The sequence below is a fragment of the Balaenoptera acutorostrata genome, chromosome 7 (genome assembly GCF_949987535.1).
Source record: "Balaenoptera acutorostrata chromosome 7, mBalAcu1.1, whole genome shotgun sequence".
In the NCBI taxonomy this organism is placed as follows: Eukaryota; Metazoa; Chordata; class Mammalia; order Artiodactyla; family Balaenopteridae; genus Balaenoptera; species Balaenoptera acutorostrata.
This window is the reverse complement of record NC_080070.1, coordinates 6,886,483-6,899,941: the sequence shown is the minus strand read 5'-3', so window position 1 is coordinate 6,899,941 and position 13,459 is coordinate 6,886,483. Positions and strand designations below refer to the sequence as shown.

Genomic DNA, 13,459 nt, shown 5'->3' with positions numbered 1-13,459 from the left:
GTAGTGGCTAATGATCTTCCCGGCATCACAGTTGAAAGTGGAGATTCACATACCCGAGTCGTTCTGGCAAAGTTTTCCAATAACCGAACTGAGTACCCAGAACATTTTCCTTTAATATTTGCTACCACAGGGCAAACTAGTATATGTTTTTTCAAAGAATCAATTTGACCTTGAAGCAAAAGCATATCAGTTTCAAAACTACACCTGCCTGAGTTAGGTACTTTCACTACTTTTTGTATCAACTCAGTATAATTGACATAAATTCAAAAGAATATTGCATAAATTCAAAAGCAACTATAAATGTATCAAATCAACAAACTATTCATCAAATTTTTCTTGTAAATTTTGCAGCCACTTTACATCATACTGTCTACTGTAATTAAAATCCTTTACGTATTGATTCATGTGAGAAAAGTATGCAAAGTCATAATTATTGATCTCTATTAGTAAAAGATTGAATTTGAAATTCTTATATTTGTCTGGACAGGTCACAAATGAACTTTTCCTTTCTTTGGAGCTTCAGATGTACCTTGATCATACGTAGTGTGATATTGGTGAGAAAACTTACACTGACATTTAAAATCTTTGATTGCTGAATATTTGGTTAACATTCTTTTTTGTTTCAAGAAAATCTTGGAGTAAAAAAAAAAAAGAAAAAGAAAATCTTGCCGTTAACAGTGCAGTAAACCTTAGTAAAACCCTTCCATGACTCAACCAATGAGTGTTGGCAACGAAAAGCTTCTTAAATTCATGGTCTCCTACTTCTTTCAATAGTCCCCTAAACTGCCGATGGTTCATAGTATTTGCACTTAAATACCGAACAATTTTAACAACTGTGTCCATGACACTTGCACAGAGTCCGTTCAGAAAAGTGAGCCCAAATATTTTCAATATTCAGTGGAATGAAGCAATGTGGGAAACACTGGTCTCTTGTTTGAAGATTCCAGTACCTCAGTCACACTGGCCACATGTCAAGTGCTCATTATGAAGCATGGTGTCTATATATGTTCATAAATGCATGGGATATTTCTAGAAGGAAAAACAAAAAACTTGTAGCAATGGTTGCCTCTGAGGAGAGGAACTGTCTGACTGAGGTAAAGGGGAGAGAGGAAACTGCATGCCCTTTGTATTTTTACAATTTCATACCATCTGGGTAATTTGTTGCTTAAAGGGTAAAATTCGTTTTTAGAAGTTTAAAAATCACAAAACAAACAGCATTTTTGAAAACTCACCCTGGCAAGTATGTAGGGAGTGGACGAGAGGGGACATGTCCAGGTGCAGGATGCCCTCAGTAGGAGACAAAGGCAGTTGTCAACGAACGTGGCAGAAATGGGGGCGGTGAAGATGGAGCAAAGCAGGCGGATAAGAGGAGCGCCTGGGAAGTAAAAGGGTTTGGTGATAGACCAAACGTGGGCTCCACGGAGAGGGGTATCAGGAGTGAATTCCAGGTTTCCGCCTGAAGAATTCTCTAAAGAATTCTGAGTTCACACTCTTCTTTTTATTTTTATTTATTTATTTTATTTATTTTTTATTTTTTGATGTGGACCATTTTTTAATAACTTTATTGAATTTGTTACAATATTGCTTCTGTTTTATGTTTTGGTTTTTTTGGCCGCGAGGCACATGCGATCTTAGCTCCCCGACCAAGGATTGAACCAGCATCCCCATGCATTGGAAGGCGAAGTCTTGACCACTGGACCACAGGGATGTTCCACACACTCTTGTTTTTAAAACCTGGGTAACTCTCTGAATTATGCCTTATAATTCCTTATAGTTCCTTTCCCACATTCTCCCTAATATTTCCTTCTGAAATTTTGATCAGATGCTTGTTAGACCCTCTCACTCTAGCTTCCTTATCTCCTAATCCCTTTTGTATTTTTTAATTTTTCATCTCTTTATTCTACCTGCTGCATTCTGGCTAAATCCTTCATTCATTATTTACCAGGTGTACTAATTTCTGCTTCAGTTATGTGTAATCTGCTTTTAATCATTCTATTAAATTTTAGGTTCCATTAAAAATTTTCTAGACATTCTATTTGCTTCTTTTTCAAATCTTCCTGTTCCTTTTGGATACTCTTTTGTGCTCTTTGGCCATTCGTATACCTTCTTTGGAGAAATGACTATGAAACTCCTTTGACCATATTTTAACTTGTTTGTTTGTTTGTTGTTGAGTTGTAGGAGTTCTTTATATATTCTGGATGTTAATTCCTATCAGATATAGGATTTGCAAATACTCTCTCCCATTCTTTGGGTTGCTTTTTCACTCTGTTCATAGTGTACTTTGATGCACAAAAGTTTTCAGTTTTCTTGAAGTTCAGCTTATCTGTTTATTGCTTCTGTTGTCCAGTTGCTCTGGCTAGAACTTCCAGTACTTTGTTGAATAGAAATGGTAAAAACAGACAGCCGTGCCTTGTTCCTGATCTTAGAGGAGAAGCTTTCAGTTTTTTGCTATTTGAGTATGATGTTCACTATGGGTTTCTCATATATGGCTTTTATTAAGTTGCGATAGCTTCCCTCTATTACTGGTTTGTTGAGTGGTTTTATCACGAAAGGATATTGAATTTTGTCAAATGCTTTTTCTGCTTCAGTTAAGATGATCATGTGGTTTTTGTTTTGTTTTCTTTATTTGTTTTTGGCCACGCTGCACGGCTTGTGGGATCTTAGTTCCCTGACCAGGGATTGAACCCAAGCCCTCCACAGTGAAAGCACAGAGTCCTAACCATTGGACTGCCTGGGAATTCCCCATGTATTTTTTTTTCTTCATTCTGTTATTGTGGTTTATTAAATTGATGGATTTTTATATGTTGAACTATCTTGAAAATACCAAGAATAAATCTCACTTGGTCATAGTGTATAATCCTTTTAATAGCTGCTGAATTTTGTTTGCTAATATTTTGTTGAGGTTTTTTCTTTTGCATCAATGTTCAGAAGGGATATTGGTCTATAGTTTTCTTGCAGTTTTTTTTTTTTTTCTGGCTTTGGTATCAGGGCAATGCTGGCTTCATAGAATTATTTAGGAAGTGTTCCCTCCTCTTCAATTATTTGGAAAAGTTTGAGAATAATACATATTACTTCTTTAAAATGTTTGATAAAATTCACCAGTGAAGCCATCTGGTCCTGGGCTTTTCTTCGCTGGGATATTTTTGATTACTGACTCAATCTCCTTGCCAGTTATAGGTTTATTCAGATTTTCTATTTCTTTGTGATTTACTCTTGGTAGGTTTTATGTTTCTAGAAATTTGTCCATTTCATCTGTTATCCAATTTGTTGGCATACAATTGTTCATAGTACTCTCATAATACTTTTGATTTCTGTCAGATCAGTAGTAATGTCTCCACTTTCATTTCTGATTTTAGTAATGTGATATTCTTGACCTTATCTTTCATGCCTTTTATTGAACTTTTAAATTAAAATTTCAGTTGTGTTTTTTAGTGTCAAAAGCTCTTTCCTATTTAAAAATACCATGCTGTAATTATGGGATTTCTTTTAAAAAGTTCTGTCTGCTCCTTATTTCAGTTCATGGTTTTGGTCTTTCGTGTCGGAAGCATTCCTCAAATGCCCAACTGAAAGTTTTGTGGAAAGTTTGGGGCCCTGTCAGCTGGTGGGCTGCATTGTAGGGTGATCAGGTAATAAGCCTGATTTTTTGTTATTGTTTGAATGATCCCCAGTGTTGGTATTACCCATAGGTCTTTTCTTTGTAGCCGTCCAATTTTCCCAAGAGTCCTGTGAGCTTTTGCTTGTGAGTAGTGCTAGGCTGGTTGTGTTCTGGGTGCCAAGTGGGGTCAGGGGGCTGAGAGCCATCATTGGACTTTGCCCTTCTGCTCTCATTTGGGCCATTGCCCTCACCTGATTCCATTTTTACAGAGCAAAGCCTCTGGTGTCCAGCAGAGTCCAAGTCCTAAGACTTGGTGCTATGCACTCAACCTGATTATTTGAAGAGGCAAGTTTTTGTCTGTGACACGATAATCAGGTGCTTTGTGATCAAAAGAACAAAGCTAGGATGGCTAGTGCTAAGCTGAAAAAATAAAAATTGCCTTCTTGAGAATAAACATATGAATCTTAGTTAGCTCCAAGGAAAGGATAAGAAATCAGGATGCCGTTTTTAACGTTTTAATGTGGCCGGAAATGAAACTTGGATTTTAATCAGTGGATGCACTTTACCATTAATGTAACATACCATTATGAGGAGTCTTTAAAGGAAATTCAGAAAACTAATAAAAGGAACTTGCACCTTTATCAAATACATTTAAAAAGACGCTTCATGAGTGCAAAATATTTTCCTAAATCAAAGTGATCGGAAGGCAAATATCAAGCTGAATGTCCAACAGGTGCCAAGGAGCCCATTAGACGTCACTCCATGATCTACCACTAGATGGCGATGGTGAGCACAAGCTAGGTCTTTGCCCTTAACAATTCCCTATTTTTTTAAATAACAAAGCTGTGGAACTATTTTTCTTACATACTTGCGGTAGCCTATCATCACTTTTTGGTCCCTGATTTAATCCTAAGAACTTCTCTTAACTCCATCTGACCCATAAATCATGCCAATTTGTTGCAGTGGTTTTGTATTCATATATCATATGCATGTTTGTTATGACCGTAAACCAGCACACAGCAGGGATAATAAGCCGCATCTCAGCCAGTGGCAGGCACGTAGGGTAGTTTAGATACTATGAAATTAAACAGTTTTTTTTTGTTTGTTTTTTTTGTTTTTGGCCGTGCCACGTGGCTTGGGGATCTTAGTCCCCCCGACCAGGGATTGAACCTGGGCCTCAGCCAGTGGAAGCGCGGAGCCCTAACCACTGGACAGCCAGGGAATCCCTGAAATTAAATACTTTTCAAGTGTTCTTTTTTAAAATGAATTTTACTTGGTATATTATTTGTTGGATGTAGTAATTTAATAGAATGTTACTGTGCAGTAGTTAAACATGCTATATTGTTTTAATTTCTAATAACACCCCCAAAACAAACCTTAAATCCTGGCAAGGGGAAACTCTCTTCTCATGTTTTAAGACAGCGAAGGCAAACCAGTTCTGAGAACATCAGAGACTTCACTGGCCAACGCCGGAGGCACCAAATCTAACTGTGACCCAGATTTGACCTTGGAGCTGATCAGAAGGCATCAAGTTGAAGCCAGGTTTACACTCTCATTCCTCCAACTACCTCGAGTGGTTTTTTTCAAGAGGAGTCTGGGTAGGAATGAGCTAAGGTTAGAGGCAGCATGTTTGTTATTTGGTAAACAGGTACAGATGGAGTTCACAAACAGCAGCCCATGGCTCTCACAGGAAACAAAACACTTGAAAATACACCTGCTTCTGCTAAATCACAGGCTTCACAGAGATTCTGTTTAGAATTGTCTTGTGTTTCCAAATCAAGCTTGGCTTTTAGTAGATTTTAAACCAAGAACGGATACACACTGGCCTCTAAATCCATCTTTTGAATTTAGTTGAAGAAGAGACAGCCTGATGCCAGTCCGGAGCACAAAAGACATAGATGAGATTTGACCTTGAAAGGGTAAAAATGTCGATTTCTAGGGGAAAGCGACTACTTTCTCTCTTGGCTGAGACACCAAGATGATTTGTGGCAGCTTCTCCTGGCAATGTGTGGTCCTGAGACCAAATCCCTAACTGGTGGTAATCGTGGTCTCCAGAGCGTGGGGCACCCTTGCCACTGCTGAACGTGTGACGGGCCATGTCAGTCCCCCTCAGAGCCAGAGGTTCCCTAAGGATTCCTGCCCTCCAGTTATTCTGGAATAATGTTCCAGATAAAGGAATATGTTCAAGGCACTGCTGCCTACAATCAGAGCCCTTCCAGTGGGAGAGCTACGGACTGAAGTTTTCTCCCAGGTTCCTTGTTCTTTGCCTCACTCACATACTGATTGGAATTTTTCTGTAAGAAAAGTGTTTTTTTCTGTCTCACTAAAAGTTCTGTCCGACTCCATCGCCTGCTTAACAAGCAGTAGCCAAGGGAGAAGGTTTGAAGTTCACTGGCTGACAGTTGGCTGGGGCTGCTCTTTCGGCTGCTCCGAGTGGTCTAATCCAACTCGCTTCACCATGGGATCAAGAGCTCAGATTCCCTCTTTCATTTGGTCCACAAACACTCATGGAGTTCCTGCCAGGGGTGGCACCTTTCTAGGGGCGGGCTATGCGGTGGTTAAAAAAGACAGTTCAACCCCTGCCTCCATGTGGCTTACATTGTGCTGGGTAACTAGACAAAAACCATCTAACTGAATACACATCCAAATAATTTCAGGTAGGTGATAAGACTTACGAAGAGCAATAAAGTTGAGTAGGGGGGCTAGAAGGTGACAGGGTAGGAGTGGGTGGTGGGCTGAATAATGGCTCTAATCCCCGTCCAGGCCTTAGTCCCTGCTCAGGCCCTAATCCCTGGAACCTGTGAACGTTCCCTTATATGGCAAAAAGGACTGCAGATGTGATTAACCTAAGAATTTTGAGATGGGGAGATTATGTCGGGGAAATAAAATTGAGAAGGAAATCTCCTGCCTACCCAGAAAAGCCCTGCACAAAGGTAGAAGAGAAAGAAAACAGTTTTATTATTGGATAAGCACTGTGCCAGAAAGAGATGCACGTCACAGGCAATGCACTAAGAGACGGCAAAGACAGAAAGAAATTTCACCCTAATTTTTTTTTTTGGCTGCGTTGGGTCTTCGTTTTTGCGCGTGGGCTGTCTCTAGTTGCAGCGAGCGGGGGCTACTCTTCGTTGTGGTGCACGGGCTTCTCATTGCGGTGGCTTCTCTTGTTGCGGAGTGCGGGCTTTAGGCACGTGGGCTTCAGTAGTTGTGGCACACGGGCTCAGTAGTTGTGGCTCCTGGGCCTGGGCCCTAGAGTGTAGGCTCAGTAGTTGTGGCGCACGGGCTTAGTTGCTCCGTGGCACGTGGGATCTTCCCGGACCAGGGCTCGAACCCGTGTCCCCTGCATTGGCAGGCGGATTCTTAACCACTTCGCCACCAGGGAAGTCCTCACCCTATTTTATAGCCCAGCAAATGCGACCCCACTGCACACGTGTTCTCCAGGGAAAGCATAGCCAGTCCTCGGGTAAGAGGACTTGAGCATTTGTCACACAGAGTTCACCCTAAATTCGCCTGGAATTGGGTGGCCACGCGTGACAGCTAATTGCCTTTGTGCAAAGGAAACATCCTGCTTGTATCTTGGTGACAGAAGGAGGTTTGCAGCCCGGAGCCCGGTGCTGCTGGAGAGTCAGGCTCCCACCTCCCACGGGCAGGGGACACTGGCCGCTGTTTCCTTGATGTTTGCATTTCGGAGAGATGGCTCCCAGGTCCTGGAGAAAGATGGTCCTGGGCTGTAAAGCCGGCAAGAGGCTTAGTGAGCTTTAAAAAGATTTATATACACCTCAAAGGGGCAGAGAGAGAACTTCCAATTAGAAGTTTTCTAAGGAAAATGCTCTAAGGGAAGGGAGGGGAGAGTTTTTCCCTTTTTGTACCAGGGAGAATTAAAACTTACTTTTCTTGGTTTTAACTTGTATGTTCCCTTACAATTATCCTGGATTATCTGGGTGGCCCCAAATGTAATCAGAGGTGTCCTCATAAGAGGAAGGCAGAGGGAGATTTGACTGCAGCAGAGACAGATGTGATAACTGAAGCAAGATGCTACCCTCCTGGCTTTGAGGACGGAGGAAGGGGCCCTGAGACAGAGAATACACACGAGGCAGCTCTAGAAGCTGGAAAAGGCAGGCCAACAGTTTCTCCTTTAGAGCCTCTGCAGGGAACATGGCCTTGCTGACACTTTGACGTCCACCCAGTGAAACTGATTTGGGGCTTCTGACATCCAGAACCATAAGAGAATAAATGTGCGTTGTCTTAAGCCACTGAGTTTGGGGCAATTTGTCCCAGTGGCCACAGGGACTTCCACATCGGGGTGGGAGTACGGAGGAGAGAGAGGGTCATCGGGGCGCACGTTTTGAGGAGAGGATACTTGAGCCCAAATCGGAACAACGTGAAGGAGTGCCGCCTACAAAGGGCAGGAGGGAGGGCATCCCAGGCGGATGAAACAGCAACTCCAAAGGCCCTGCGGTGGGACGGAGCTTCTGTGGCTGCGCCGAGGGGCTGGCAGGCGGTCAGAGCAGGCGGAACCTTAGAGGCCGAGGCAGCCCTTTGCTATGTCGTCAAAATGTGGAGTGAGCAACCTGATCTCCGTTTAAAAGGATCAAATGGTCCGGGAGGCCAGGCTCCGGGGTGGCCAGAGGGGGGCAGGAGCAGCGGGTGGCAGGAGAGGCTCTCGCTGCAGGAAACCTGGTTTCCTACCAACTATGTTTTTCTTTCAAAAAAAACGGACTCCTGGGGGCTTCCCTGGTGGCGCAGTGGTTAAGAATCCATCTGCCTGCCAATGCAGGGGACACGGTTCGTGCCCTGGTCCGGGAAGATCCCACATGCCGCAGAGCAACTAAGCCCGTGCGCCACAACTACTGAGCCTGCGCTCTTAGAGCCCGCGAGCCACAACTACTGAAGCCCACGCACACAACTACTGAAGCCCGCGCGCCTAGAGCCCGTGCTCCGCAACAAGAGAAGCCACCGCAATGAGAAGCCCATGCACCGCGATGAAGACCCAACGCAGCCAAAAATGAATAAAAATAAAACAAATAAATGTATAAAAAAGCAAAACAAAACAAAAAAAAACGGACTCCTGGAACTAGATACGCAACAGAAGTGTCTCGTGCAGCAGAGTTGGGGGGATGACATTTGATCTCCATCTAGGGCTTCTTTACAGTGTCTGCTCTTGCCTGCGTCCTGTAGGCCACGTTCCTGCATTTAAGGACGTTTTTGGGACTGCAGAAGGAGGAGCACTTTGATCTCTTCCTGAAGAGTTTCCACAGGACCCAGCAAGGCTCCTTTCACCCAGGATGCCGGCCTTGGACAGTCGGGCTTTCTCTCCAGGTGGGCAGCTGGGAGGGCTCCCGGGGTCGAGGCTGCGTGAGCACCTACGGGTGACAGCACCCGTGTGAGGCTCTCCCCGCAGACGCGGCCCCGCCAAGGTCAGCGTGCGTGTGCTTCCTGCCCCCTCCCCACACTGTCCGCCACCGCTGGGAATGACTCTGTGCGAGTTTCCAAACCCGCCTTGGGGATGCCGTCTGAAGCCGGATCCCTCCGGAGGGAAGCTTTCCTCTCTTCTCTCTCACTCCCCTAGTCATCCATTCAGAAATTAGCAACAAGCATTTGGTTTTGTTTCATGCGAAGCACTAACCCAAGAGATACCCCCACCGCTAAACCAGTTCCTCTCAATACCCTCCCACACTGCGGAGAAACAGCACCATTTCTGCCGGGCTCGCGGTCAGGCCCAGCAGCTGGCTCAGCAGCAGATGGTGGGCACTGATTAAGTATTTGTTGGTGTTGTGAGTGAGTCCTGTAGGACAGGCACAGGGTATCTGTGAGATAGATGCAGTTTTCCCTCTTGTAGATACAGGGCTACTGCAAACCAATACCTGGGTGCTTTGGAACTGAGCAGGACCCTCTGGGGACTTCCTGGGACACACCCCTCCCCCAGACTCTCTGCTTTAGCTCCTCTCTGAAGTACCTAGATAACAGCATCTGATGCACATTTCCTGAGTTGCTTTACAGACGCTAAAATCCCCACCAAATGCAAGCATTTAACTACTTGATGACCATGAGCACGTAGCCCCCAGACCTGCTGGAGCCTGACGATTGATCATGTTAACCCCTGTGACACCGTCCTGCTAACCACCATCAACCAGAGACTTGTGCACAGCTGCTCACACACCCTGCGAGCCCCCTCCCTCAGCTGGCCTCTAAAAATGCTTCGCTGGCAGTCCGGTGGTTGAGAATCTGTGCTTCCACTGCAGGGGGCACGGGTTTCATCCCCGGTCAGGAAAGTACCACATGCCCCGAGGTGTGGCCAAAATTTAAAAAAAAAAAATAAAGCTTTGCTGAAACCCATCGGGGAGTTTGGGTTTTTTGAGCAGGCGAGTGGACCCAAGTTTGGTTCAGTAACATCTTCACAGAGGATTTCTGGAGACATCGTTCCCCTCATCCCCTGGCAAGCCCACCTACTTTGCCATCTAATCCAGTAGTGGGGGGTCAGGCACCGCTGGAGGGGAAGAGGGACCGTCCCAGGGCCCCTCTCAAGTTTCTCTGTCCAGTGGGCCCCTGACCCTGTACAGCCCTATCTTTTTCTTGCAGGTGCGTCAAGGCTGAGGCAATCTCCATCGGGCTTGGCCATTTGACCGTTTGGCCGGTCACGACACCATCCCTCTCTAAGGCGTATTGAGGGGTGAAGTCCTGAATACCAAGGCCTAGAATTTCTGACTGGCATAAAGGCTCAGGAATCCCTCACCACTCCTTTGCATTCTCTCTGCAGAGTGAAGGCCCCGTCGTTCTATACTTAGTGTCCTTTGTCTTTGCCAAAAGAGGAAGGTACAGCAGGTGGATAACTCCTAACTGGGCAAGAGGACACTTCTAGTGGGGGCTGGGGACTGGGGAGTAGTTAAGGCGTTGTTTAAGGGAAGAGCCTTTCTGCTCAGAGAGACCGATGACAGACAGATGAAGGCACTTTGTGAGCCTGTGAAGGAATTCCCCTGGAGGGTTCTTGCCGGAATGTATTATATCAAGTAGCACTGATGTACCACATTTACCCATGAACTAAGAGGTATTTCACAATTACTCTGTGCTGGGCTCAGCACTTGGTGCTTTTCCCAGACACACAACTTTAGTGGTGAAAAGTGAGGCCAGGTTCCTATCAGCCATGATCCAGCTGTGTGGCGTTGGGCAAATTTCTTAACATCTCTGAGTCTCAGTTGTTTGATTTGTAAAATGAGGACTAGAAAAGTATGTTTCCTAGGGTTGGTAAGTGGATTAAATGAGATACATATGTGAAAAGTTTATCACCATGTCTGACAGAAAATAAGGACTCCCTAAATATTAACTATTATTACTAAGTATTTAGGTAAAAACTCAAATATCTTCTGATTGCACTCATAGAAAAATCCATTCTTCTGTAACCACCAAACTTGACCTACATGCTACAATATACAGTCTACCATATCTTCTGAACCTTAAAACTCTGACAAAGTATCTGACAAAGTTTTGTTCATACTTGTAAATTTTATTATAGGAAAAGTACAAAAGTTATACTCTTTAATCCACAAATAAGAAAACTTGACTGTGAGAGGTAAAATAAGACCCCAACAAACGGAGGGACATGAATCTTAAATCTCTTCAAGTGGATTTTTAAAATAATGACAAGAAACATTTTAAAATATTGACAAGAAATTCTAAAGTTCATTTGGAAGATTAATGAGTGATTTTATTTTTTATTTTTATTTTTTAGGTAAGAAGTGGATTTATTTAGAGAGAAACATACTTCACAGAGTGTGGGCCATCTCAGAAGGTGAGAGGCAATAAAAGAGTGATTTTAGCCAAGAAAGTTGTGGGGAAAAAAAGGAATCTGTGTATAGGGGGAGTACTTACACTGCTAGATATTAAAACTTACTTTCTTTGACAAAAATACAAACATAAAATTTAATTTGGGGAGGGATGGTGTGGCTGCTGTAAACATAACACCAAAGGCAGAAACGATAAAAGGCTTTTTACTGTATAAGGAGTGCCCCCCAAACAATGTGGAATATTGTAAAACCAATTTCCCAACTTTTTTTGAGGTATTGTTGATTTACAATATCATATTAGTTTCAAGTGTACAGCACAGTGATTCAAAATTTTTATAGATTATACTCCATTTATAGTTATTATAAAATATTGGCTATATTCTCTGTGCTGTACAATGTATCCTTGTAGCTCATTTAGTTTATACCTCTTGTAGTTTATACCTCTTAAACCCCTACTCCTATCTTGCCCTCCCTCCTTCCCTCTGCCTGCTGGTAACCACTAGTTTGTTCTCTATATCTGTGAGTCTGTTCCTTTTTTGTTATATTCACTAGTTTGTTTTATTTTTTTAGATTTGACATATAAGTGATAACATACAGTATTTGTCTTTCTCTGTTTGATTTATTTCACTAAGCATAATATCCTCCAGGTCCATTCACAATGTTGCAAATGGCAACATTTCATTCTTTTATGGCTGACTAGTATTCCACTGTATATGTACACCACAACTTCTTTATCCATTTGTCTGTTGATGGACACTTAGGATGCTTCTGTATCTTGGCTATTGTAAATAATGCTGCTATGAACATTGGGGTGCATGTATCTTTTTGAATTAATGTTTTCGTTTTCTTCAGATATACACGCAGGAGTCAATTTCCCAACTTTTAAAAATGCACAAATAGTAAAGTGGGCAAAGGGACAAAAGCAAATTCACAAAAGAGAAAATACAAACAGTTAATAAATAACTACGTGAAAAAACAAGCCAGTTAACTAGTAATTAAAGAAACAACATTAAAAACAATGAGAAATAACAACTTTAAATTATATTTGAAAAAAATAGCCTGTGTTTTCAAGGATATAGAAAAGCGGCATTTCTCAAAAGAAAACCAATAAATTTTCCTCTTAGATAGTTTAGAAAACATTTGAAAAATATACTTTGCCTTTGACCTATCAGTTCCCCACTTCCAGAATTTTTAAATTAAGTATATGCAGTAAAAGCATATGCCGACTGACCCTCGGCAGCTCCTGTATCATGAATCCACAATGATATAGAAAAGTAGAAAATTTATGTGCATTTACACTGCGATTAAGAATCATGTTATAAAAGAATATCTAATAAAACGGCAGAAAATTCACAATATTGTTCAGTGAAAAAGGCAGAATACATCTTTGTATTGCATTATCCCAATAACGTCAAACAAGCAAAGATAAGCATTAAAAAAAAAAATGCCCGATAATACATACTAAGATATTAAATGTAATTGACTCCAAGAGGTAAAGTATGAGTTTTGTATTTCATTTCCTATTAATGCAACAGATTTTGTGTTTTAAAAATAATTGTATAATTAGAAAGTTGCCTGTGTTGAAAACCATAAAAGTACGTGAAACTGTACAAGCCTGGAAAATCCAGGAAGTGTTTCGTGCGGAAAGCCAAGGCCACCTGCTAGCCGGTGAGTCACGGACGCAAGACTCGCACCTGACTCCGCACTCGCCAACCGGCTGCGGTGCGTTTCCAAGCGAAACGCCCCGGGGACGAGGACCGCCCTGCGCCCCGGCCCCGGCCCCGCGCCCCGCGGCCGCGGAAGCCGGGACGCCTGAGCTCCGCTAATTTCTGGAAGCGAGGGCATTCCCGTTTCAAAGTTCACCCGATCGGGCCTTTCCTTTCTCCAGCTTTGAACAACCCAGAAGGCAGACTTTCGGGTCAGCCGCGCCCCCCGCCAGGCTCAGCTCCTGCGGTATCAGGTTCCGCGGCGCGGCCAAAGGTCGAGGTGGCTGGAGAAGAGGAGGGGGCGGCGCGGGGGCGGGGGGCGCCCTCTCGAAGGCTCGGGCCAGCTAGGAGCGCTTAGGCCAGCGAAGCCGGGTCTAGCC

The 13,459-nt window shown here is 43.4% G+C and overlaps 1 long non-coding RNA gene across 2 annotated transcripts; it reads left to right on the top strand.

Moving 5' to 3' along the window:
* The first annotated feature begins 1,610 nt into the window (after positions 1-1,610).
* On the top strand, positions 1,611-9,797 carry LOC103006697 (uncharacterized). Of its 2 annotated transcripts, none has more exons than XR_003623647.2 (5): positions 1,611-1,738; positions 3,517-3,626; positions 5,014-5,137; positions 8,771-8,911; positions 9,593-9,797. It is a non-coding gene; the product is annotated as an uncharacterized LOC103006697 (long non-coding RNA). The 2 variants fall into 2 exon arrangements; XR_451224.3 differs by having other exon boundaries at positions 5,014-5,209.
* Positions 9,798-13,459: the final 3,662 nt, after the last annotated feature.